This window comes from Sciurus carolinensis, chromosome 2 (assembly GCF_902686445.1).
Source record: "Sciurus carolinensis chromosome 2, mSciCar1.2, whole genome shotgun sequence".
NCBI lineage: Eukaryota > Metazoa > Chordata > Mammalia > Rodentia > Sciuridae > Sciurus > Sciurus carolinensis.
In genome coordinates this window covers 111,140,486-111,166,080 of record NC_062214.1, presented here as the reverse complement: position 1 = coordinate 111,166,080, position 25,595 = coordinate 111,140,486, and the positions used below count along the sequence as shown (strand labels likewise).

The 25,595-nt window shown below is 36.8% G+C and overlaps 1 protein-coding gene and 1 non-coding gene across 8 annotated transcripts in view; one reads left to right on the top strand and one right to left on the bottom strand.

Annotated features, from left to right (window-relative positions):
• Window positions 1–312: 312 nt before the first annotated feature.
• On the bottom strand, window positions 313–419 carry LOC124978378 (U6 spliceosomal RNA). Its single transcript, XR_007107411.1, has one exon. It is a non-coding gene; the product is annotated as a U6 spliceosomal RNA (small nuclear RNA).
• A 12,844-nt stretch (window positions 420–13,263) lies between these two features.
• Window positions 13,264–25,595, top strand: part of Nusap1 (nucleolar and spindle associated protein 1) — a 54,034-nt gene continuing 41,702 nt past the window's right edge. For all 7 annotated transcript variants that reach the window (XM_047538656.1, XM_047538658.1, XM_047538654.1 and 4 more), the window contains exons 1-2: window positions 13,264–13,403; window positions 14,845–14,928. The gene's annotated coding sequence lies outside the window, so the exon portion shown is untranslated. The remainder of the gene's footprint in view (window positions 13,404–14,844; window positions 14,929–25,595) is intronic.

Sequence of the window (25,595 nt, the reverse complement as noted above, 5' to 3'; positions counted from 1 at the left end):
CTACATTTTCCAATTTCAAAATTTACTCACCACAAAGCTACAGTAATCAAGACAAGTATGGTCCTGGAAAAAGGATAAACATACAGATATATGGAGTAAATTATGAATTGGAAATAAAATTTCACTTTTTTTTTTTTTTTTTTTGGGTGCTGGGGATCGAACTCAGGGCCTTGTGCTTACAAGGCAAGCACTCTACCAACTGAGCTATCTCCCCAGCCCCAAAATTTCACATTTATAATCAACTGATCTTTGACAAGGGTGCAGAGCAATTCAGTGGGGGAAAGCAGAGTGTTGTTTTTGTTTTTTGTTGTGTAAAATGTGGATTGCTTCACAAATTTGAATGTTATACTTGCACAAAGGCCATGTTAATTTTCTCTGTATCATTCCAATTTTAGTATGTGTGCTGCCAAAGAAAGGACAAGCATAGTCTTGTGGTACAACAGGCAATTGGATATCCACATGCAAAAGAGTGAAATTGGGTTCCTACCCCACAGCACATATAAAATTATCTCAAAATGGATCAAACCTAAATATAAGAGCTAAAACTATAAAACTTTTAGAAAAAAGCATAGGCATGAATCTTAATAGACTTAGGTTAGGCAGTATTTTCTTAGATATCATACCCAGTACAGACAACAAAATAAAAAAATAGATAAACTGGACCTCATCAAAATTAAATACTTCCATGGTTCAAAGATATCATCGGACTGGGATTGTAGCTCAGGGGTAGAGTGCTTGCCTACCATGTGTGACATACTGGGTTCAATTCTCAGCACTGTATATAAACAAAATAAAGGTCCACTGACCACTAAAAATTAAAAAAAAAAAAGGATACAATCAAGAAAGTGAAAAGACAGCCTGCATGATGAGAAAATATTTGCACATCATATATCTGATAAATGACTTTTACCTACAATATATCAAGAACTACTACAACTCAATAATGAAGGGACAACCCAATTATAGACTCTGCAATATTTGTGGAAATGTAAGATGATGCTATGGAAAACAATATGGAGGACCCTCAAAAAATTATAAATTAGGGCTGGGGAGATAGCTCAGTTAGTAGAGTGCTTGTCTTGCAAGAACAAGGCCCTGAGTTCAATCCCCAGCAACGCAAAAAAAATATATATATATAAATTGAATTATTGTATGATTCAGCAACTGTACATCTGGGTATATACTCAAAATAATTGAAAACAAGAACTTGAAGAAATATTTGTATACCTGTGATTATAGCAGCATTATTTACAATAACCAAAGAGAATGCAGAGCTGGGGAGATAGCTCAGTTGGTAGAGTGCTTGCCTTGCAAGCACAAGGCTCTGGGTTCAATCCCAGCACTGCGGAAAAAACAAAAACAAAGAGAATGCAACCCAAATATCTATCTATAGATGCATTGGTAGACAATATGTGGTATGCATAGAAGGGAATATTATTTAGCATTAAAAGGGAATGAAATGCTGGAACATGGATGAAACTTGACATTATGCTAAGTGAAATAAGCCAGTCAGAAAAGGATAAATATAGTTTTCCCACCATGTCTGGGTTTTGTATCCATGAATTTGACCAATGGCAGATTGAAAATATTTTTTTAATAATACCTGTATTGAATGTGTACATACTTTAAAAAAAAAAACATTATTCCCTAGATAATACAATATAACAATTATTACATAGAATTTACATTGTGTCAGGTGTAAGTTATCTTTAAAAGTATGGGGAGGGGCTGGGGACATAGCTCAGTTGGTAGAATGCCTGCCTTGCAAGCACAAGGCCCTGGGTTTGATCCTTAGCACCACACACACACACACCCACGAAAGTATGGGACAAGGGAGTATAGGGGAAGCTGGGCATGGCGGTGGACGCCTGTAACCCTAGTGGCTTCAGAGACTGAGACAGGAAGATTGCAAGTTCATAAGCCAGCCTCTGCAACTTTAGGCCCTACTCAACTTAGCGAAACCCTGTCTCAAAAAATAAAAAGGGGGGCTGGGGAGATAGCTCAGTCGGTAGAATGCTTGCCTTGTAAGCACAAGGCCCTGGGTTCGATCCCCAGCACCCCAAAAATAAAATAAAATAAAATAAAAAATAAAAAGGACTGGGGATGTGGCTCAGTGGTTGAGTAGCCCTGGGTTCAATCTAATAAATAAATAAACGTATAGGAGAGAAAAAAGTTTAAAAAATAGGAACTAAGTATCAATTTAAAAACTTTTTTTAAAGCATAGGGGAAGAGTGTGTGTAGGTTATATGCAAATACTACTTCATTTTATATAAGGGACTTGAATATTCACAGACTTTGTTATCCTTGGAAGGTTCTGCAACCAACCCTCCACAGACATCAAGGGACAACTATACTGATGATTCCACTCATCTAAGGACTAGAGTAGTCAAATTCATAGATATAGAAAGTAAATGGTGTTTGCCACAGGCTGTGATGAGTTATTGCTTAATGGGTACAGTTTTCAAAGATGAAAAGAATTCTGTAGATGGACGATGGTGATGGTTGTATAACAATTGTGAATATACTTAATGCCACCAATCTGTACATTTAAATGTTAAGATGTTAAAATTTAAGTTTTATGTATTTTACCACAATTAAAAATAATTTGGGGACTCCATGGTAGAGCGCTTGCCTAGCATGTGTGAGGCACTGGGTTAAATTCTCAGCACCACAAACAAACAAATAAAATAAAGGTACATCAACAACTAAAAAAAATTATTTTAATAATTTGAGGGGCTAAGGATGTAGCTCCATAGAAGAGGGCTAGGGCTTACCTACCATGTTGAGACCTTTGGTTCAATCCCCAGCATCAAAACCTAAACCAAACCAAACAATAAAAAACTTTTTTTTTTTTTTTTTTGTGGTGCTGGGGATTGAACCCAGCCTTGTGCTTGCAAGGCAAGTGCTCTACCAACTAAGCTCTATCCCCAGCCCTTAAAAAACTTTTTGAGGAAAACCCAGTTTAAAAAAAGAGCAAGGTATCTGAATAGATAGTTCTACAAAGAAGATATACAAATGGCCAATAACCATATGAACAGATGTACAACATCATTAACCATGAGAAATGCAAATAAAAAAGTGGAAAACCAACTCATGCCCACTGGAGAACAATAATTTAAAAAAACACATAGTAAGTGTTGGTGAGCTTGTAGAGAAATTGGAACTTTTACTGCTGATGGGAAATGTAAAATGATGCAACCAATTTGGAAAACAGTTCTTTAGATGGAGTTATCATATTCTGCAATTCTATTCCTAGATGTATATACCAAAGAAAAATGAAAATATTCATTCACAACAAAACCATGTGCCAGAATATTCACAGCAGCATTATTTATGATAGTCCAAAGGTAGAAACACCTCAAATGTCCATCAAGTGATGACTGGATAAATAAAATATGGTCTCTCGACCAGGCATGGTGGTACAAACCTGTAATCCCAGCAGTTTGGGAAGCTGAGGCAGGAGGATTACAGATTCAAAGCCAGTCTCAGCAATTTAGTGAGACCCTAAGCAACTCAAGGAGACCCTGTCTCTAAATAAAATACAAAAAAGAGCTGGAGATGTAACTCAGTGGTTAAGTGCCCCTGGGTTCAATCCTTGGTACCACAAATATTTTTAAATATATACATATATGTGTATATGTGTATGTGTATATGTATATATTTTTTTAAATATGTATATGTATATGTACATATATATCTATAAATATGTATATGTACATACATATGTATATATATACATACATATATACATGGGGATGTATGAGGAGATAGAGAATCTTCATAACTTGGAATATTAGGTGGGAATAAAAATTAAATTATTAGACCCTGGAAATATGCCAAATGAAAGAAGTCACAAAGGACCAGGACCACATGTGGTATGATTCCATGTATATGAAATGTTCAAGAGGGGCAAATCTACACTTACAGAAGGTAGATTAGTGGTTGCCTAGAATTAGGGAGTAAGAGATTGTGGGGTGATAGCTGAGGAGCTGAGGGATATAGAGGGTTTTTTTTCCCCCCGACGGGATTGAACCCAGTGACACTTAACCACTGAGCCACATCCCCAGCCCTTCTTGTTTTGTTTTGTTTTTGTGGTGCTGGGGATTGAACCCAGGGTCTTGTGCATGCAAGGCATGCACTCTACCAAGCGAGCTATATTCCCAACCCTCCAGCCTTTTTTATTTTGAGACAGGGTCTCGCTAAACTGCTAAGGCTGGCTTTGAACTTGTGATCATCCTGTCTCAGGCTCCCAAATCACTGCGATTACAGGCATCCACCACCATGCCCAGCCCTGCATGAGTTTTTTTCTTTGGAATAATGAAAATGTTCTCGCAGGCCATGGTGGTGCACCCCTGTCCTAGCAGCCCTGGAAGCTGAGGCAAGGAGGATCACAAGTTCAAAGCCAGCTTCAGCAACTTAGTGAGATCACGTCTCAAAAATAAAAATGTCTGGGGATGTGGTTAGTGGTTAAGCACCCCTGGGTTCAATCCCCAGTACCAAAAAAATAAAAGAAAAAGTTTTTCTAAAATTAATTGTGTTGATGGGCACACAACTCTGTAAATATTGTAAAAGCCATTGAGTTGTATATTTTATTTATTTATTTATTTTTAGATGTTGATAGACCTTTATTTTATTCATTTATATGTGGTGCTGAGAATCAAACCCAGTGCCTCACACATGCTAGGCAAGTGCTCTACCACTGAGCCACAAACCCAGACCTATTTTATTTATTTTTGGTACTGCAGGTTGAACCCAGGAGTGATTAACCACTGAGCCATATCCTTAGACATTTTAAAAAATATTTTATTTAGGGCTGGGGGTATAGTTCAGTTGGTAGAGTGCTTCCATGCACAAGGTCCTGGTTTCATCCCCATCACCACAAAGAAAATTATTTAGAGATGGGTCTTGTTAAGTTGCTGAGGCTGGCTTTGAACTCATGATCCTCCTGCCTCAACCTTCTGAGCTCTTGACCATACTTGGCCAAGTTTGTTTTTTTGGTTTTTTTTTTTTAATTTTTATTATTATTATTATTATTTTTGGTGGTGCTGGGGATTGAACCCAGGGCCCTGTGCTTAAGCAAGCACTCTACCAACTGAGCTATATCCCCAGCCCAAGTTGTTTGTTTCAAATGGATGGAAAGTATGGATGTGAGTTATATCTCAATAAAGCTCTTTTAAGAAAAAGATCAGTGTCAGACTTAAGGAAAGCCTTCCATGACATGCCATGGCCTTCTATTCCTATTGTCCAGAAATTTTCAACATCCAAAGATGAAGGCATAAAAGTGGAGTTTATTCACTTTTTTAGGTATCATGAAGCTATAAAAGTTGGTAATATGTCCCCTCCTTAAAACAAGAGACTATCCTAATAGTTTATGTTCAGTGAAGAATGGCTAATATTTATGTGACATTTACTACATATAAGGCACTGTTGTGTATGTTTGACATGTTAACTATAATCCTCACAATCTTAGGGGATGAGTACAGTTATGATCTCTATTTTCCTAGATGTATATACCAAATACATCAAAGCTTGGAGAGATGATTTTCTTTTCTTTTCCTTTCTAGATAAGTCATAGCTAGTTTGTGACATAATCTGGATTAAAACCTGGGAACTCTGATTGCAGAGCCCATACTGTTAATCACTTCACTTTTCAAACTACCTAGACTTTGAAGAGGATAAATGTAAATTATTCTAATAGCCTAAAAAGAGATAGCAAGTAAGACACACCAGTGTATTTTAAGATATATCAAATTTCAAAGCCACAAAGTCACCACTTTTTTTTTTTTTTTTTTTTTTTTTTTTGGTGATACTGGGGATTGAATTTAGGAGTGCTCTACCACTGAGTTATATCAACAGCATTTTTTATTTTACTTTTTAAAAAAATATTCTTTAGTTGTCAATGGTCCTTTATTTTACATATTTATATGTGGTGCCGAGAATCGAACCCAGTGTCTCCACACATGCTCGTCAAGTGCTCTACCACTGAGCCATAACCCCAGCCCTCATTTTACTTTGCGACAGTGTCCGTGTTGCCCAGGCTGGCCTCATACTTGTAATTCTTCTGTTCCCATCTCCCAAGTTGCCAGGATTACAGTTGTGCATCTGTCTACTTGTTTTTGTGGTACTGAGAACAGAACCCCGGGTCTTGTTCATACTAGACAAGCATTCTACCACTGAGCTACATAGCCAGCCATTAAAATTACTTACTAAAAACAAATTTTTTTGTAGTTGTAGATGGACACAATAATCTTATTTTATTTTTATGTGGTGCTGAGGATTGAACCCAGCGCCTCACATGTACTAGAGAGGCGCTCTACCACTGAGCTACAATGCCCAGCTCCCATTACCTTTTAATTAAAGAACAAGCAGGGCATGGCAGTACATGTCTGTAATCTCAGTGGTTAAGTGCCTCTGGATTCAATATCTGGTATAAAAAAATAAAAAATAAAATAAAGAAGGACATTGGCAAAAATGTGTTTCTAAGAAGCAAAATGGTGAAGGAATTAGGGCAATTTATCTTGCACAGTGGAGGGAACCAGGACTTTAACCCTGGAAAAGCCACATTATCTATATTCAGGTTATTAAGAACCTGTTCTTGAAAGGCTCTCTTACTTTTCCTTCTTTTTTTTTGCGGGGGGGGGGGGGTGCTGGGGATTGAACCCAGGGCTTTGCACTTACAAGGCAAGAGCACTCTACCAACTGAGCTATCTCCCCAGCCAATTTTTTTTTTTTTATTAAAACCTTTTTTAGTTTTACAGACTGCATTTTGATTCATTGTACACAAATGGGGTACAACTTTTAATTTCTATGGTTGTACACAATGTAGATTCACACCATTCATGTAATCATACATATACATAGGGTAATACTGTTTCATTCTACTACCTTTCTGTCCCCCAACCCCTCCCACCACATTTTCCTCTACACCATTCAAAGTTCCTTCATTCTTCCCTTCCCCCTGACACCCCTCTGAATATATATTGTCATGCACTTATCAGATAAAACATTCGGCCTTTGGTTTTTTGGGCTTGGCCTATTTCACTTAGCATGGTATTTCCCAACTTCATCCATTTACCAGCAAATGCCATAATTTTATTCTTCATTATGACTGAGTAATATTCCATTGTGTATATATATCACAGTTTCTTTATCCATTCATCAATTGAAGGGCATCTAGGTTGGTTCCACAATCTAGTTATTGTGAATTGAGCTGCTATGAACATTGATGTGGCTGTATCTCTGTAGTATGCTGATTTTAATTCCTTTGGGTATACACTGAGGAGTTGGATAGCTGGGTCAAATGGTGAGTCCATTCCAAGTTTTCTGAGGAATCTCCATACTGCTTTCCAGAGTGGCTGCACCAATTTACAACTCCACCAGCAATGTGTAAGTGTGCCTTTTTCCCCACATCCATGCCAACAGTTATTATTGCTTGTGTTCTTGATAATAGCCACTCTAATTGGAGTTAGATGAAATCTTAGGGTGGTTTTAATTTGCATTTCTCTAATTACTAGGGATGATGAGTACTTTTTCATATATTTGTTGATCATCTGTATATCTTCTGTGAAATGTCTGCCCAGTTCCTTAGCCCATTTATTGATTGGGTTCTTTGTATTTTTGGTGTAAAGTTTTTCAAGTTCTTTATAAACTTTGGAGATGAGTGCTCTGTCCGAAGCATGTGTGGAAAAGATTTTCTCCCACTCTGTAGGCTCTCTTTTCACATTATTGATTGTTTCCTGTGCTGAGAAAAAACTTTTTAGTTTGAATCTATCCCAGTTATTGATTCTGGTTTTTATTTCTTGTGCTATGGGAGTCTTGTTAAGGAAGTCTGGTCCTAAACCAAGGTGATGGAGATTCGGACCTACTTTTTCTTCTATTTGGTGATGGGTCTAGGGCCTAATTCCTAGATTCTTGATCCATTTTGAGTGAGTTTTGTACAGGGTGATAGATAGGGGTTTAATTTCATCTTACTGCATATGGATTTCCAGTTTTCCCAGCACCATTTGTTGAAGAGGCTATCATTTCTCCATTGTAAGTTTTTGGCACCTTTGTCTAGTTTGAGATAACTGTACTTATGTGGGTATGTCTCCGTGTCCTCTATCCTGTACCACTGGTCTACCTGTCTTATTTTGGTGCCAGTTCCATGCCGTTTTTGTTACCTTTGCTCTATAGTAGAGTTTAAGGTGTGGTATTGGGGGGGGGGAGATACCTCCTGCATCACTCTTCCTGCCCAGGATTGCTTTGGCTATTCTGGGTCTTTTATTCTTCCATATGAATTTCATGATTGCCTTTTCTGTTTCTATGAGAAATGTCATAGGAATTTTAATCTGTATAATTTAATTTAAATCTGTATAGTTCCTTTGGAAGTATGGCCATTTTGATAATATTAATTCTTCCTATCCAAGAACATGGGAGATCTTTCCATCTTCTAAGGTCTTCTTCAATTTCTTTCTTGAATGTTCTGTAGTTTTCATTGTAAAGATCTTTCACCTCTTTGGTTAGATTGATTCCCAAGTATTTTATTTTTTTTTGAGGCTATTGTGAACGGAGTTGTTTTCCTCATTTCCCTTTCAGATGTGTCATCACTTGTGTATAAAAATGCTTTATAGATTTATGTGTGTTGATTTTATATCCTGACATTTTGCTGAATTCATTTATGAGGTCTAGAAGTTTTCTGGTGGAGTTTTTTGGGTCCTCTAGATATAGAATCATGTCATCAGCAAATAGTAACAGCTTGAGTTCCTCTTTTCCTATTCGTATCCCTTTAATTTCTTTAGTCTGTCTAATTGCTCTGGCTAATATTTCAAAAACAGGGTTGATTAGAAGTGGTGAAAAAGGGCATCCCTGTCTTGTTCCAGTTTTTAAAGGGAATTCTTTCAGTTTTTCTCCATTAAGAATGATGCTGGCCGTGGGTTTAGCATAAATAGCCTTTCCAATGTTGAGACATATTCCTACTATCCCTATTTTTTCTAGTGTTTTGAGCATGAAGGGGTGTTGTATTTTGTCGAATGCTTTTTCTGTGGCAATTGAAATAATCATATGATTCTCAACCTTAAGTCTATTGATGTGATGAATTACATTTATTGATTTCTGGATACTGAAACAACCTTGCATTCCCAGGATGAACCCCACTTGATTGTGGTGCACTTTTTTTTTTTTTTTAAACAGGCAGATTTACTCTTCTTTTTTTTTTTATTGTAAACAAATGGGGTACAACTTGTTTCTCTGGTTGTATATGAAGTAGAGGCATACCATTTGTGTAATCATACATTTACATAGGGTAATGGTGTTTGATTCATTGTTATTTTTTTCCTTCCCCTCCACCCCTCCCACCCCTCTTTTCCCTCTATACAGTCCCTCTTTCCTCCATTCTTGCCTCCCTCCCACCCCCCATTATGTATCATCATCCACTTATCAGTGAGATTATCGCTATCTTCTTAATATGTTTTTGGATGCCATTTGCCAGGATTTTAAAGGATTTTTGCATTTATATTCATCAAAGATATTGGTCTAAAATTTTCTTTCCTTGATGTGTCTTTCTCTGTTTTGGGTATGAGGGTGATATTAGCTTCATAGAATGATCTTCATAGAATAGTTTGGTAGGGGTTCCTCCTTTTCTATTTCCTGGAATACTTTGAGAAGTATTGGAATGAATTCTTCTTTGAAGGTCTTATAGAATTTGGCTGAGAATTTGTCTGGTCCTGGACTTTTCTTGGTTGGTAGGCTTTTGATGGCTTCTTCTATTTCATTGCTTGATATTGATCTGTTTAAATTGTGTATGGCCTCCTGGTTCAGTTTGGAAGGAACATATGTCTCTAAATTTGTCGATGGCTTTGATATTTTCTATTTTGTTGGAGTATAGATTTTCAAAGTAGCTTCTTATTATGTTATGTATTTCAGTGGTGTCTGTTGTGATAGTTCCTTTTTCATCACGAATTTTAGTAATTTGAGTTTTCTTTCTCCTTCTCTTTGTTAATGTGGCTAAGGGCTTGTCTACTTTGTTTGCTTTTTCAAAGAACCAACTTTTTGTTTTGTCAATTTTTCGAATTGCTTCTTTTGTTTCAATTTCATTGATTTCAGCTCTGATTTTAATTATTTCCTATCTTCCACTACTTTTGGTGTTGTTCTGTTCTTTTTCTAGGTCTTTGAGCTGTAGTGTTAGGTCATTTAGTTGTTGAGTTTTTACTTTTTTTTTTTTTTTTTTTTTTTTTTTTTTTTGTGGTGCTGGGGATCGAACCCAGGGCCTTGTGCTTGCAAGGCAAGCACTTTACCAACTGAGCTATCTCCCCAGCCCCGAGTTTTTACTTTTTTCTTGAAAGTGCTCCATGCAATGAATTTTTCCTCTTAGTACTGCTTTCATAGTGTCCCAGAGATTTTGATATGTTGTATCGTCGTTCTCATTTACCTCTAAGAATTTTTTTATCTCCTCCCTGATGTTTTCTGTTATCCATGCTTCATTCATTCAATAGCATATTATTTAGTCTCCAGGTGTTAGAGTGATTTTGTTTTTTATTTTGTCATTGATTTCTAATTTCAATCCATTATGATCTGATAGAACACAAGGTACTATCTCTATTTTTTTGCATTTACTAAGGGCTCCTTTGTGGCATAACATATGGTCTATTTTCGAGAAGTTTCTGTGTGCTGCTGAAAGGAAAGTATATCCACTCGTTGGTGGATAGAAGATTCTATATATGTCTGTTAAGTCTAAGTTATTGATTGTGTTATTGAGATCTATGGTTTCTTTGTTTAGTTTTTGTTTGGAAGATCTATCCAGCGGTGACAGGGGTGTGTTAAAGTCACCCAGAAATATTGTGTTGTGGTATATTTGATTCCTGGTCTCTTACTTTTCTAGAGGACAGAATAGGGTAGTTTAATGTATAATTTAGGAGTGTGTGTGGGGTCAAATCCCGGTTTAGCCACTTAAGTAGTCACATGAATTTGGCAATTCATATAACCTTCCTATATCCTTTTCCTCAACAGTAAAATAAGGGTTATAATGATGATGATAACAATACCAATCTCATGGGTTGCTGTGAGGATTAAATCAGTGCCTGCCATATGGTAAGCATTTATTATATAAAATTTAATGATGGAATGAAATTATAGACTGGCAGATTCTAGTGTGTTCTAAGGAAGATTTTCCTAATAACTAGAACTATTGGAATCAGGAACAATATCCCCCAAACTAGACCTTGGTTGCTAGAAGTGCTTAAAGAATGTCTTTTTTTTTTTTTTTTTTTTTTTTTTTTTTCAGTATTGGGAATCAAAACCAGGGTCCTGCATTTATTTGGTAGGCAAGTGTTTTTTCACTGAGCTATATCCTGAGCCCTTTTTTATTTTATTTTTGGTACTACTAGGTCACATCTCCATCTCTTTTTTATTTATTTTGAATCAGGGTCCTGCTAAGTTGCTTAGGGTCTTGCTAAATTGCTGAGGCTGACTTTGAACTTGTGATCCTGCTGCCTCAGCCTCCTAAATCACTGGGATTACAGGTGTATGTCATAACACCCAGTCCTATCTCTTTAAATTTTTATTTTGAGACAGGGTCTTGATAAATTTCCAAAAATATATTGGCTTTCTTATACTGATTTGTATGCTGGGACCATGACAAACACAAGTTTTTGGTAGGTATTTTTTGGTTTTGTGGATTTCTTATTATTAGCACAAAAAGACCCAGCAGGATGCAAACCTCACGAATCATCTCAACTGTTCATTCAGGAACAGGGGATGCAGGGATGAAATGGCATTTGGGGACCTACTTTCCTGATGGAAAATGAGCCACTAAACAAAGAAAGGGACTGGGTTTAAATAAATATTATGAGGGGTAGTCCAGTGAGCATACCAATTTTTCTTGGGCACCCAGGATTTTGGGGCCTCTTCTATCAATCAATCAGTGAAAATGTCAGTTTGAGGGCTTAGGAATTTAACCTTCTGGGTCAAGGGTCTAGAGAGGATCTATTTTTGAAGGGGATTAATGCCTTCTAGGGATTGTCACTTTAGGGGTGATAAAAATGCTTCTTCCCTGTCTGCTGGCATCTTGAAAACCTTTGTCTCTGGAGATGAAGGCTGTCAGTGCATGGCCTTCTTTTTCACTCCCCTTTTCCTAGGTCACAGTATCTTGGGGATTTTTCATTTTCCATATCTAATACTCATTATTTTCTACAAAGGATCATGCCATCTCTGAATAAAGGCAGTTTTATTTCTCCCAATTGGGATGTCTTTTGTTTCTTTGCCTTTATTTAATTATTTTTACTGGCTATACCCTCTACTACAAAGTTGAATAGAAATAGTGGGAGTCCATGTCCTTGCTTTGTTCCTGATTTTTTAAAAAATTTAATAATATGTTTTTTACTTATAGATGGACAGAATGCCCCTATTTTATTTATTTTTATGTGGTGCTAAAGGTTGAACCCAGTGCCTCACACATGGTAGAAAAATGCTCTACCACTGAACTACAGCCCCAGCCCAATGCGTTCCTTATCTTACAAAGTAAGTAAACATTTTGGCTTTTTAAGAATACAACTGGGGGGCTGGGGAGATAGCTCAGTCGGTAGAGTGTTTGCCTTGCAAGCACAAGGTCCTGGGTTCTATTCCCCAGCACCCAAAAAAAAAAAAAAAAGAATACAACTGGATCACTGGTGGCTGGGGGCGGGGGCCGCAATCCTATAATCCCACTTGGGAGGCTGATGCAGGAGAATCGTAAATTCAAAGCCTGCCTCAGCAGTTTAGCAAGGGCCTAAGCGATTTAGCGAGATCCTGTCTCAAAATAAATAAATAAAAAGGGCTGGGGATGTGGCACGGTGGTTGAGTCCCTCTGGGTTCAATCCCTGGTACAAAAAAAAAAAAAAAAAAAAAAGTATAATTGGATCAAAGTCAGACACCAACAGGAACTATTGTTTCCCTAGGTGTTGTGTAAACGCCTAGAATTAATAACCTTCCGGCCTGAGGATGAAATTATTAGTCTATAGTTTAACCTAACAGTACCTTAAAAGTCACACCTCTAGTCACACTATCTCAGTAAGATGTGACAGTCCTTCTACGCGGAAATAATTTTACATTCCTAATAAACGAATTACAAAGGCGTTTTCTCCAATTTCTTCAATCCAATGACCTAATCCATCAAAAAAAGAGATCGAATGAGGGAAGACCGCTATTGATTGACGTGCATTCTAACCAACCTGTGCCAGAAGGCGAGCGCGCGCGAGAGAGAGCAAGTCAATGTCCAATCAATACTCAGTGGGGGGTGGGACTTGTGGGAGCCGCCCGTCACAGGGTTGGCAGACGTGAGAAGAAGCGAAGATGGCGGAGTGAGGGGAGGCTCGGCCATCTGGCCGTTTGGCCTCCGGGCCGGGGGCTGGCAGGCCCCCGGGACGCCGATTGCGTCTGCTGGACCATGCGAGGTGAGCCAAGAAGGGAGACGATGAGGGGATGATGTGGCAATAAGGCGGTGGTGTGGCCAACCGTCCGGGGACAGTACGGGAGCCTGCGGGCAACTGATAGGGCCCTGCGGAACTGGAATTGCCATCCTTGCCCGCCCCAGGGCAGTCCACACCGCCTTCCCGGTGTGTCCCTCAATCTACTCTTTCATGTCCCCTCCTGGCTCCCCGCCCTTCTCTGTGCCTTGCCTTTGGCTGCCATTGTGCTTCGGTGTGTTCCTAGGGGATTTCACCCACACTGAGCTGTCGTGGCAGACACAGCTTTGGCCACCGATTTTTTTTTTTTTTTTTAATAATTTGTTTTACTGATTTATTTTCACTCCTCGGTGCCCACACTGTTGTCTAAGGCTCTAGTGTCAGTTGAGGCCTGTTGTGGCCCTGAGAATTTTTTTCTCCAACCCGTTGACCTTGAGATTTGGTGTAACAGGTTACACCTGGATTTGCATTAGAATTTGTGTATCACAGACATGCACTTGAACCTTTACTAATCAGTCACTTCTCCTCCCACCTCTCAAACTTTTATGATTGGAGAAAGCAGCTTTGTCCTTGTCCTTGAAAGTCTTATAATGGCTGTATGACGTGTTAATTTGGGCTGAAACTAGGTCGCAGTGGTATTCATTGTTGATTTCTGATCCAGAACTAAAGAAGTGAGTTACTGTGCTTTTTTAAACAAAGAGAAATAGTTTGGACAATGTTATTAGAAAGTAATTTGTGTAAGGTGGCAAGATTGCACAGTATCAGTACTGCCAGATATATGTATTCTTTTCCTTTTTAACTCTGGGATATCCGTTCCTACTTTGGAGTGTTATAACCTCTTTTGGGTCTCATTTAAATTTTGTGAGTTTTTGCTTTTGGGTTTCTGAATTGGTGAGGCCTTATTAAAACTGGTAGGTTAGTTGAGTCCAGTTCAAATGGAAATATCAATACAAATGAATGTTTTGGGTAGATTATGTGCTCTCTTCTGGCTCTGGATTTGGGAGAGGTGAAAATAGCAGTAAAAAAAAAAAAAGCACTTCTAAATAAGACCTTTTTTGTTGCTTTCATCCAAGAAAAAAAAAGATCAGGCCAGAAGAAAAGAATGTAACATTCTTACAGAGGAGAGTGTGTGCACACTAAAGCAAAGGTTTTAAGTGGAGGACTATAAACTCCTGGAAATATTATGCACAATCATACATTTTTTGGGGAGGGAGAAAGTCTCCTAGTATCATCAGAGTCTCAAAAGAGGAAAGTGTTTCATAAAAACTACTGCTCCAAGAGTTTTGAAATCTTTTGAAAGTCAGTGCCAATGCAGTAACTTTTTGCTAATTGTTTCTTCCGAATTGTTTGTATTAATGATTTTTTTATAGTAATACATATAGCACCAGCAAGTGCTATGTCCTTACCTTAATGCTATTTTTATTTTCAGAATCCTTATCACACAGGATGAACATTTTCCTGTTAGGTGCTTTTCTATTCATCTCAACAAAATTCTGAACTCAGGATGTGGCAGGTAAGTAGTGGCAGGTAAATAGTATTTCAAATACTATTGGGCTGGAGTTGTGGCTCAGTGATAAAGCACTTTCTGGCATGTGTGAGGCCCTGGGTTCAATCCTCAGCACCACATATAAATAAATAAATAAAATAAAAAGATCCTTTGACAACTAAAAAAATATTTTTAAAAAATACTATTTAAGCAGCAACAAAAGATGAACATCAAAAATCACTGCAAATTATTGATAGTTGAGTACTTTATTTACATATGTGTATCCTTGTTTTTAAAAAAGACAGGGTCTGCTCTGTTGCCCTGCTTGCCCTAAACTCATGGACTCAAATGATTTTCCTGTTTCAGTCTCCCTAGTAGCTAAGACTACACACTGCCACTACTTCTGGCATATAGTCTGTATTTTAACAAAAGCAATATAAAAAATAAAAAAGGAAAAACTTGATCAATTACCCAACCTATAATTTTCATTGGCTATAGGAAACATACAGGTTTAATTAGATGGAAGGAAATGAAATTATTAAAAATAAATATTACTAGGCAAGCTTTAGAATGTATTCACTTAAATTTTATCGTTGTTATTTTTGAAGTACTGGCCATCAAAACTAGGCTTTGCTTATGCTAGGCAAGCTCTCTACCACTGAGCTACTTCCCCAGCCCTAGGTCTTTTTTATTGTAAATGTTTATAGCTGTACATTTTCCTCCTAGCATTACTTTCACTATATACATAAGTGTGGTTTTTGCTTTTATAGTACTGGGGATTGAACCCAGAGGAGCTTTACTACTGTGCCACATCCCAGCCCTTTTCATTTTGAGACAGGATTTTGCTAAGTTGCCTCGGGCCTTGCTAAGTTTCTGAGGCTGGTCTTGAACTTGTGCTCTTCCTGTCTTAGCCTCCCAAGTTGCTGGGATTATAGGTATGTGCCAATATACTCAGCTTTGTGAATTTTTAGTATGTTATATTTTTATTTTCATTAGTCTCAAGATATTTTCTAATTTCTGATTTCTTCTTTGACTCATTGATTATTTAGGAGTTTAATTTCCATCGGCTCATTTATTTTAAATTCCAAGGACTTAGGGTTCATAGGACAAAGGCCAGTCAAATTCTTTATTATACAATAGAGTATCACTGATACATTGTTAGAGGAGACTACAAAAGGTCTTGAATATCAGGAGACAACAGTCACTTGGAACTCTTCAGAGGCAGGCTATTGTAAATGCTATATTGAATATTCCTGCTGACCCTTTTCATCTTCCTAGTAAGGTTTTTTAGTACAGACTTACTTTGTCAAATCAATAGCACCAAGGAAGTGACTTCAGAGACCCAAAAGTATCTAGTGAAGCACCAACTTTATAGGGAATTTACTTGTAGATATTTTGCATTAGAATTTATAGTTCTGATTTCTTTGCCTATATCTAGAACTTGTGTCTGTTTACATTTTTAACTATGTTGGCCAAGTGTATTTAGAGTTGAATTATAGAACTGCTTAATGGCTGGTATTAACTTTGAGTTAGCTTAAATTTCTGTAATGAAACAGGCCTGCTGCCCATAGTTTTTTTTTTTTTTTTTTTTTTTGTTAACTTTTTTTAGTTGTCTATGGAACTTTTTTTATTTACTTATATTCAGTGCTGAGAATTGAACCCAGGCAAATTCTCTACCACTGAGCCACAACCCCAGCCCCTGTCCATAGATTGTTGAGGTTGTGAATCTTCTTTCCTCTAACCTTCATTGCTGCTTTTGCAACAAATATAAATTTTACACTTTACTTCCTTCTGATTTGGTACTGAAATAATTTATATTTTTCTTTCTTAGGCTTTCATTAGAACTTTGTCTTCAGTCCTCAGAAAGAACTACTCAGGTTCAGTTTAGAGTTTTATTTTTTATTTTTTTGTTTTTTGGTTTTGGGGAGGTGTATCAGGGATTGAACCCAGGGGTGCTTAACCATTGAGCTACATCCCCAGCCCTTTTTATGTTTTATTTTGAGACAGGATCTTGTTAAGTACTTAGGGCCTTGCTAAGTAACTGAGGCTGGCCTCAAATTTATGATCCTTCTGCCTCAAGCTTCGCATGTAACTGGGATTAAACCTGCGTGTCACTATGCTCAGCTGATTTTTTTGTTTTGCTTTGTTTTTTAAGGTATTTTTAAAAATATATGCAACAAACTAAAAACAGTGCAATAGATGACTAGTTAGCCAGTAGCTTTTGACCATTTTTGTAAACTAAAATTATTTAAGGTTTTGTTATATATCTGTTTATGTCATATATACATAGCAAAATTTATTATTTTAACTATTTTAAGTATATAGTGATGTTAAGTATATCCCATGTTATCCCATAACAAGTGTCTATTTCTGAAATGTTTATATCACCCCAAATTCTACCCATTAACCAATAACTCCCCATCTTTCTTGCCCACTCAAACCCAAATCATCCCTATTCTACTTTCTTTCTCTATGGATTTGCTTACTTAGGTATCTCATGTAAGCAAAATTGTACAGTACTTATTATTTTGTTTCTGAATTATTTTTGTAAATTCAACAGGTTAGCAGCAATGAACTGGATTTATTTAGTTTTTACATACTTGCATTTGGTGACCAAATATTGTATATTGTCATATGGTTATATTTTTACAAAGTTTTTATTGTTTACTGTTGTTCTTATACAGTTGAAAGTAATTAAAAGTAAGATGAGCCAGGCTTATTGGCGCATGCCTGTAATCTGAGCATTTGAAGAGGCTGAGGCAGGAGGATCACAAATTTAAAACCAGCCTCAGCAACTTAGTAAGACCCTGTCTCAGAATAAAAAATGAAAAGGACTGGCAGTGTAATTCAGTGGTTAAGTGCTTCTTGGTTCAGTCCCCAGTTCAAAAAAAAAAAAAACCAATCTTGAATTTAGTGTGATGTTGGACCTTTTCTTATAAAGTGTAATCCAAAATACTGTTTTCTTTGTGTATGTTTTAAATATTGCTTTAAAAAGTAAGTTTATGTAGAAGTACCTACCCTAATCTTCCCGTTTTTAATTTATTTTGTATTTCTAGGTATTTCTATGTTGTCTTCTAGAGCGGGTAGTCCTGCTTCTTTTATCCAGCCACTTTCCCTACTGAAATATGGATACCTTTCTACACATTACCTCCATGATTTGGAATGGAAAAAACTGCTTTTCTTTTGTTCCACCTTTCATATTATTCAACACAGAAGGAAGACCTTAGGGTGCAGTTACCCTGCTGACTTCTCCAGGAAGAAAAAAGCAAGTGATATGGGTCTTCTGCAACTTGCTTAATTGTCAAAAAATTATTTTACAAGCTGAAGGCTGATGTGTAATTTGAAACAGGTGCTTAGGTTGTGGTATTCTTTGCCTTTTACTCGAAACAAGAAGACTAATAAATGGCAAGTGTGGATGACTTCAGGGTTTTTAAAAAATGTCTTCCAGTTTCGGCCACTATTATGATAAGCACATTTGAGACTGCAGCAGTAAATTCCAAATATTTGTTGTAATTTGAAAAGAAGGAGATGTTAAAAAGTGACATACATCTCTAAATCCTGGTTCATCTTGTGACATAGATTTGCTGGACAGAAACAAGGATCCAGTTTTGCAGCTAACCCTTTGATGTGATAAAGGAGCATAAAGACAAGGTATCAAGATTGATTGATTTCATATCTGATATACCTAGAGTCTGTACAAATACATATTTTTACATGTGTATATCCACATTTTTTGGATGAAAGGAGGGATTTTTCTCCTGGAGAAAGAAGCTGTTGTTGACTTTTTCAAAGGTCTTGGAACATTTGCTATTTTTAAATTTTTTCATTCTTCAGAAGGACCAGATGGTGTAGCAGCTAATTCTGTGAATGCATGCTTACATTTAGTTGAAAGAATGGTAAAAGCAAACAACCCAGTTTGAGTCCATGATGGAAACCTGTTCACCTAAGATGAGAGGCTGCTGTATTACAATTTTATTCATCCTGTTTTTGTGGAGTCAGATAGCAGAGTAGAGTTAATTTTCATTGTGGCCAAAGCTGGAAGAAAAGTAGCACGAGTAGGTTTTTAGTTAAGAAGGTGTGATGGACCCTATAGTATGACCTGCCTTCAACTTTGGACATAGAGAAATAGAAGAAGAAAAAAAATGAGAAGTTTTCATATAATTCCTTTTTTCCTGAGAAAAAAACAAAAATGTCGTACGTAGCACCATTCGACGTTTGGGGAATTTTACATTACATTGTCCCATTTTTTTGCAAAGTCATAAGTAATTCTTTTTCTTCAACCCAGATGGGTACTTGGATTTATTTTTCTAGGTGGTAGGTGTATTGTTAAACTGAAAAGGCTGGGACTCAGGTAAATTTCTGCAGTTGGAATTGGACTTTCTCATCAGTAAATGGGTCTATCTCAGAAACAATGTTCCCAATCCTGTGGTTGTTTCCTTGTAGATTTAGAACAAATTCTGGATCTGGAAAAAACCTCAATAAGAAAAATAGTTCCAATAAGAAATGTGGATCTTGTGTTTGTTCATCATAGATTGAGAAGAAATTCAGGGTTTGAAAAAACTCAAGAAATATGAATCTTCTTTTTTTTCCCCTTTAACAGTTATATGATGAAGACTATAGTGAAAAACTGTCCTTGCTTCCAAACAAACAGAACCATTGTATGATGTCAAATCTTTCATAAGAAGCATGAAAAACTTTATTAGTAGAGAAAGAATTTTAAACTTATTTGATGAAATTAAGAATAGGTAGTACTATTGGATCATCTGTTTTCTGGAATGGTTGCTAAGGGCCAGGGGTGCTGTGATGCTGGGAACATAGAGCAGATTTACCAAAAATTGAGAGTGATAGAAATTGCCAAAAATGGGAAATGTTGAGCATTGTTATGATTGGATTGGTCAACCAATTTGATTCTAATGTAATTGCTTTTTCACAAAATAGTATAGATAAAATGTATAATTAAAAAAAATTTTTAATAGCATTTACTGAGTGGGAAATCATAATAGAAATAATTTGGTTAAAGGTAACTTAGAGCTGGACGTGGTGGTGCATGCCTGTAATCCCAGCAGCTCGGGAGGCTGAGGCAGGAGGATCTCGAGTTCAAAGCCAGCCTCAGCAAAAGCGAGGTGCTAAGCAACTCAGTGAGACCCTGTCTCTAAATAAAATACAAAAATAGGGCTGGGATGTGGCTCAGTGGTCTAGTGCCCCTGAGTTCAATCCCCAGTACCCGCTCCTCAAAAAAAAAAAAAACTTAGATTTTTCTTTAAGTAACCCCACAAGTATTTTGGAATTGTTAAAGACAGAAAGCCTATATATATAGGTCCCACTGGTATGTTGGGAATGTCATCATTGATAGGTGTACCTTCCAGGCGTTTTATCTATCTTCCCCTTGTCTTGGCAACTTTTTGGGCAAGGGATGTGAGCACCAGTGAAACCAGCTCTGAACCACTTGTTTGAACAGGTATCAGGCTCCTTCCAGATATTTTTCAGTTTATAGCTGAGAACCAGTGTTAACGTTCTTTTTCAAAGGAATTGTTCCCACATCTTACATGATTAACATTAGATGGCATTTAACAACATGGGCGAATTCCAGTTGTAGTTGCCCAGTATTTACTTAATACATTTGCATTTTTCTCTGGTCTGTGTTGGTCCCATTCTTGATGGCAAAAACTAATTTTAGAAATGCTTCAATCTGCATTTGTGCTTCCTTTCTTTTGCTCATCCATGTTAGCTGGCAGTTTTTTCTTGTGAAAAGTCAAACAAAAACGGGATATGTGCAATAGAAATATATATATGTATATTTTAATACTTGTGGACAAATGTTACAAGTTGTTTAAGAACAACAAAATCACCAATGTCTTCCATTTTGAGATGTGTATAGTTTTGTAAGCATTAGTGCTTGGTAGCATATTGTAGTGCCATGTTAGGGGTTAGTGCATGAGCCCAGTAATAATTTTAAACTTCAGGATGAGTTATTGATAATAACCAATAGTGTAAAAAGAATGGAAACTCTAGACTTTTTTTTTCATCCCATAAATACCTGAATCTGTGATATTCTCCCTGGGGAAAGGAGATTAAGGCCAAAAACAATTGTTTATGCATAGAAATTTGGGCTCACCATTTGAAACATTCGAGGATATAAAAACTTTCCATGAGTTAGCTAGAAACAGCTACCTTTGTATCTTATGAAACTTCAAGTCAAAATGAGGCCCCATTTTCATGATTTTGTGTTGCTTTTAATTTGAGGTCAGCTTGTTCTTTTACTGCATATTATGTCTTGGGTTTGTTTTTCCTACTCTTTGCATCTACAAATAGCTTTACATTCTGCATGTCCTACTGAGATGCTGTAATTGCTTCATAGAGTGCTTATATAATCTGTAGACCATTTACTTCTGTCAGCAGCATGTATGTTAATGCAAGAATAATACCAATAGTTTGGGAGTGTCCTAGATTGTTTCAGGCTCTTCCTATTTCTGAATCTGCTGAATTGTGTACTGATGGGATTCCAGACCTTTTCATGAGCATTGGAAACTTAGCTAAATGAAACCTACCTACATTGCCGTATAATAATAAGTGGACTCTTGCCCTCGGTTATAGTAAGCCTCAGATAACTTTCCCTTTTTTCTACTTTCCTTCTTTTAGAAATAAAACTGTCATTTTGTTTTGAAAGCAGAAGAGTTTTCTGTAAAAAGAAATTCCTACCTCTAATCATTGTCTTGAGAACTGGGAAGTATTAGTTTTCTTGAGTGTTTTTCAAATCTCAGTACTAAGAGTCCAGGATTTATTAGCACAGATTCTACATTAGTATGCAAAAATGCATATTTTTGCATTAGAAATGCAAAAATGTTCTAATGTGGTGCATCTCATGAACAAGCAATCTAGAATAGATAGATTATAGTAGTAGATTTCCAGGGACCCAAGTTTAGATCCTAGTGTACTTAAAGTAGCTGTACTTTGACTCAAATAGTTTTGTGCCTGGGAAAATCCATTTCTGAAGAATTTAAATTTTAAAAGTCTGGAAAAGGTAATGAATATAAAACAGCACAGTGTATAGGAAAGGAAATATCCTGTTGCAAAAAAAAAAAAAAAAAAAAAAAAAAGCCATAAAATGAACTAATAGTTTTCAAGAGGTAGACTTTTAGCAGCAATAACAGTTTTGCATGTATAATACACTGCATTTGCTGTACAGTAGATTAAGTGATTACTACTTGGGTTTGTAGGGCTCTGCAATCAACAGTTAACAAAATGAAAAAGATGTTCTAGGTACAGAGCCTATAAAAGTTACTTTCTTTTAAAACAGTATGAATGTATGAATATATCTGTATGAGAAGTAACTTGTGTATGTTTCAAGGTTTAAGACCCTATTTGTTTCTCAAAGCAGAGGTTTAGAGTTGTTGAAGTCAAATGTTTCTAGTGGTTAATATGGAGGCAAGTGCACTCCTAGAGCCCCAGTGAAGTCAAGGTGGGGTTTTTACTTTTGATGTTCCATGTTACAATAGGCATTTACTATATAGAAAGGCATTTTCTTCTGCTTTGTCACCTTTCTCTATTGGCTTCCTGGATACATTTTTAGAGAGGAAGTTGTGTGTGTGTGTGTACACGTGCGCATGATAAGAATTTAAGAAAGAAAAAAGCCAAGAACTTGGTTAGCTTGCTTTTCCTCATGTTTATGGTTAAGGAAGTTAGGATTTAAAGCTAAGAAGTAAGAGGACTGGGGAATAGCCAAAGACTATTGGTTTTGTGATACCTTGTTTAATGCAGTTGTGACAATGCCTGTGGCCTTTCACTGCTTATTTTAAGGAGAACCTATCAAACAAGTTTCTTGAGGAACTGCACAGCTCACATCAGGAAATAACAGTGGAACTAGGGTGACTTCTTACTTACTTTACCTCATGTCCAAGCTTGGCCATTTAGCACCTTGAAGGTCCCTGAAAAGATTGGGTCTGTGTACCTTTGTTTTCCTGGGGTGGGGGCAGCGGGGATTAAAGGATAAGCATTGTAGATCTCAGAATCACTTGACTCATTCTTATATGGCAACTCCAATGGACATGGAAGGGCTATATTGATAGTAGCTTCTCTTTAAATGTCCTATGTTGTCAGTCCATGTTAGACATTGGAATAGTCAAGCAATATTCAGACATTGCATGATTATGAGGATATGGCTACAAATTACAATGTTGTCAACAGTTCAGTTATTTCAGACAGTTAAATATTACCCTTAACAGCCATGTTAATAGTTCTAAATGCTAAAGTATGCTACAAGTTTTTGTAGTCTGAACGTATGTGGTTAAATGCTTTTCAGAGTTATCGTAGTCTCATGTTTACTCTTTATGTACCTGTCATATGCAAAATATGAAGAGACCCTTGGCCTTCAGGAGTTTACATTCTCATGGTGCTGTTGGTGCAAGCAAATTGCTTCTAGTTTATTCAGAACATTGCTTGGCTATTAATTATACAATTTGGAAGAATCCCGTGGCCAACAGTTTTTAAAAGCAGAGGGCTATGCTAAATTTCAGGGCACTGATGCTTGAGTTTACATTGTATTAGCTCTGCTCTTCAACTCCCCAGGGAGCTGTACAGGTAATGTTCATTAATGTGAATCAAAAAAGAAACTATTCTGCCCAAGAGCTTCTTGACCATCCCATATATTACCTATGCTTTTCTATGATACAGCTGTCAATAAATGGCCAAAAAAAACTCATTGCTCCATAAGACTGTGCATCTCTCAATTCTCTCTCTTTATCCAAGATTTTTACATGGTTCTTTATCCACAAGGGCCAGGATTTACATATAAGCCTTTTATAACTGAAGTGGTCCTAATTTTAACCTTCTTGTGTATTGCTTATACTTCTGTTCTAAAGCAGCATTGTGATAGATGTGGAGCACCTGCCTGCATTTCTAAGCAATTACTTTATTAACTTTTCAGTTGAAATTTTGCATGTCTGTTATTTTCCATAATTCTTCTGAATCAAAGAGGTTTTTTTTTTTTTTTTTTACTCTGCATGTTTATTAATGCTGGGTCTGATTGAAAGTATAAGCAATAGTGGTGGGTCCATAACTGATTTTAGAGTACTAATATTCTGATGCATGATTGAAATTTTTCAGTGTTATGTGATTACTAGTGATTTTATATATGCATTTAATAATGAAGCAATAGATACTTAAACCAATAGCTTGAACTTATTGTTTGAATTGTTAGTTTTAATTTTCTGATTAAAGATTATCTTACTTCCATTGAAAATGGGAAGTCAAAGATAAACAGGGGCACCCACAAGACATTCAAACCGTCAAGAATAGGGCATAACATTGCTCACCCTCTAACGTCTTTCCTAGCTTCAGTAGTCCCCCAAGCATGTTTGAAAACAAGACACAAATAAGCATGTTGAATGAGCTGCGGTGGCTATAATAATCAGAAAGGTGCAGAGTTTCAGAAAGGATAGGAAAGTAGGGAATTCCAGTATGCAGTATGTAAATTAACTATGTATGGAGTTTGTCTGATAAGGTTTACATAGACTTAAGTTTGGGGTTTCTTAAAACTACTATTTTGAACCCTGCATGGTGGTATACACCTGTAATTCCACGGCTCAGGAGACTGAGGCAGGAGGTTCACAAGTTCATTTCCAGCCTCAGCAATTTAAGGAGACCCTGTCTCAAAGAAATAAAAAGGACTGGGGATGTGGCTCAGTGGTAAAGTGCCTCTGGGTTCAACCTCTAGTACCTACCCCTCCTGGGGGGAAAAAAAAAATAGTATCTTGAGCGAGTTATTGTGGCATATGCCTGTACTCCCAGCTACTTAGGAGACAAAGGGAGGAAATTGCTTGAGCTCAGGATTTTGAAGCCTGTATGGGCAGCATAATGAAATCCCATCACCAAAAATAATATACACATATTTCAGGTGTTTTAGGCAACTGTTCTGGATGATATGGATACTGATCAGCTATAAAGGATCCTGCAAGAGAGACTTCTATTCATAAAATTATGAAATTACTGATAGATTTGTGGTTTATTTCTCTTGTTCCTGTATTATATTCAAAACTTTTTTTAGTAACCAGAGTTTCATGCCTGACGATTAAGTCAGAATGCAGTTTCTTCCCTAGAATCTTTTTATCCCAGGTAAACAGGTGAAAAGTTTTCTCTTTAAAAAGCAAGAATAACCTTGTCATTTATTTCATGAAAAGGTATCAGTTTATTGTAGCATAAGGGCTGAGGGTGTAGCACAGTAGTGGGGTGATTGACTAACTTGCAAGGACCCTGGGTTGCAACACAACCCAGTAACACAAGTGATTGCAAGAAATAATGTGCAAAGGGAATTCATGATGTCTGCAAAAAACCTAAATAGAGAATTCAGGGTAAGACTACATGATTTTCACTAGACTTTTCCAGGTTTCTTGTTCTACAGATTGAAATTAACTTTGTTTGCTTCAGGACTTTGCTACATCAACCTTTGGGAATGTATTAAATGGAATGGTAACTTCGGTGGTTCAGAATTTACTTAGGTTTGTCATTAAGATGTTTGCTTTCCACAGAAATATAGGAAGATGTATCCAATATGTAAATGTTCTTTGCCACTTATTGATAACATGTCTGCCAATCAATAAAGATTTAAGGTCAGTTCTTCTAGACTCTCCTTGTTATTCTACTAAGGCATATTTAAGTAATTTGGAAAACCAAACAGGAAATTTCTCCAGGAACTAAAA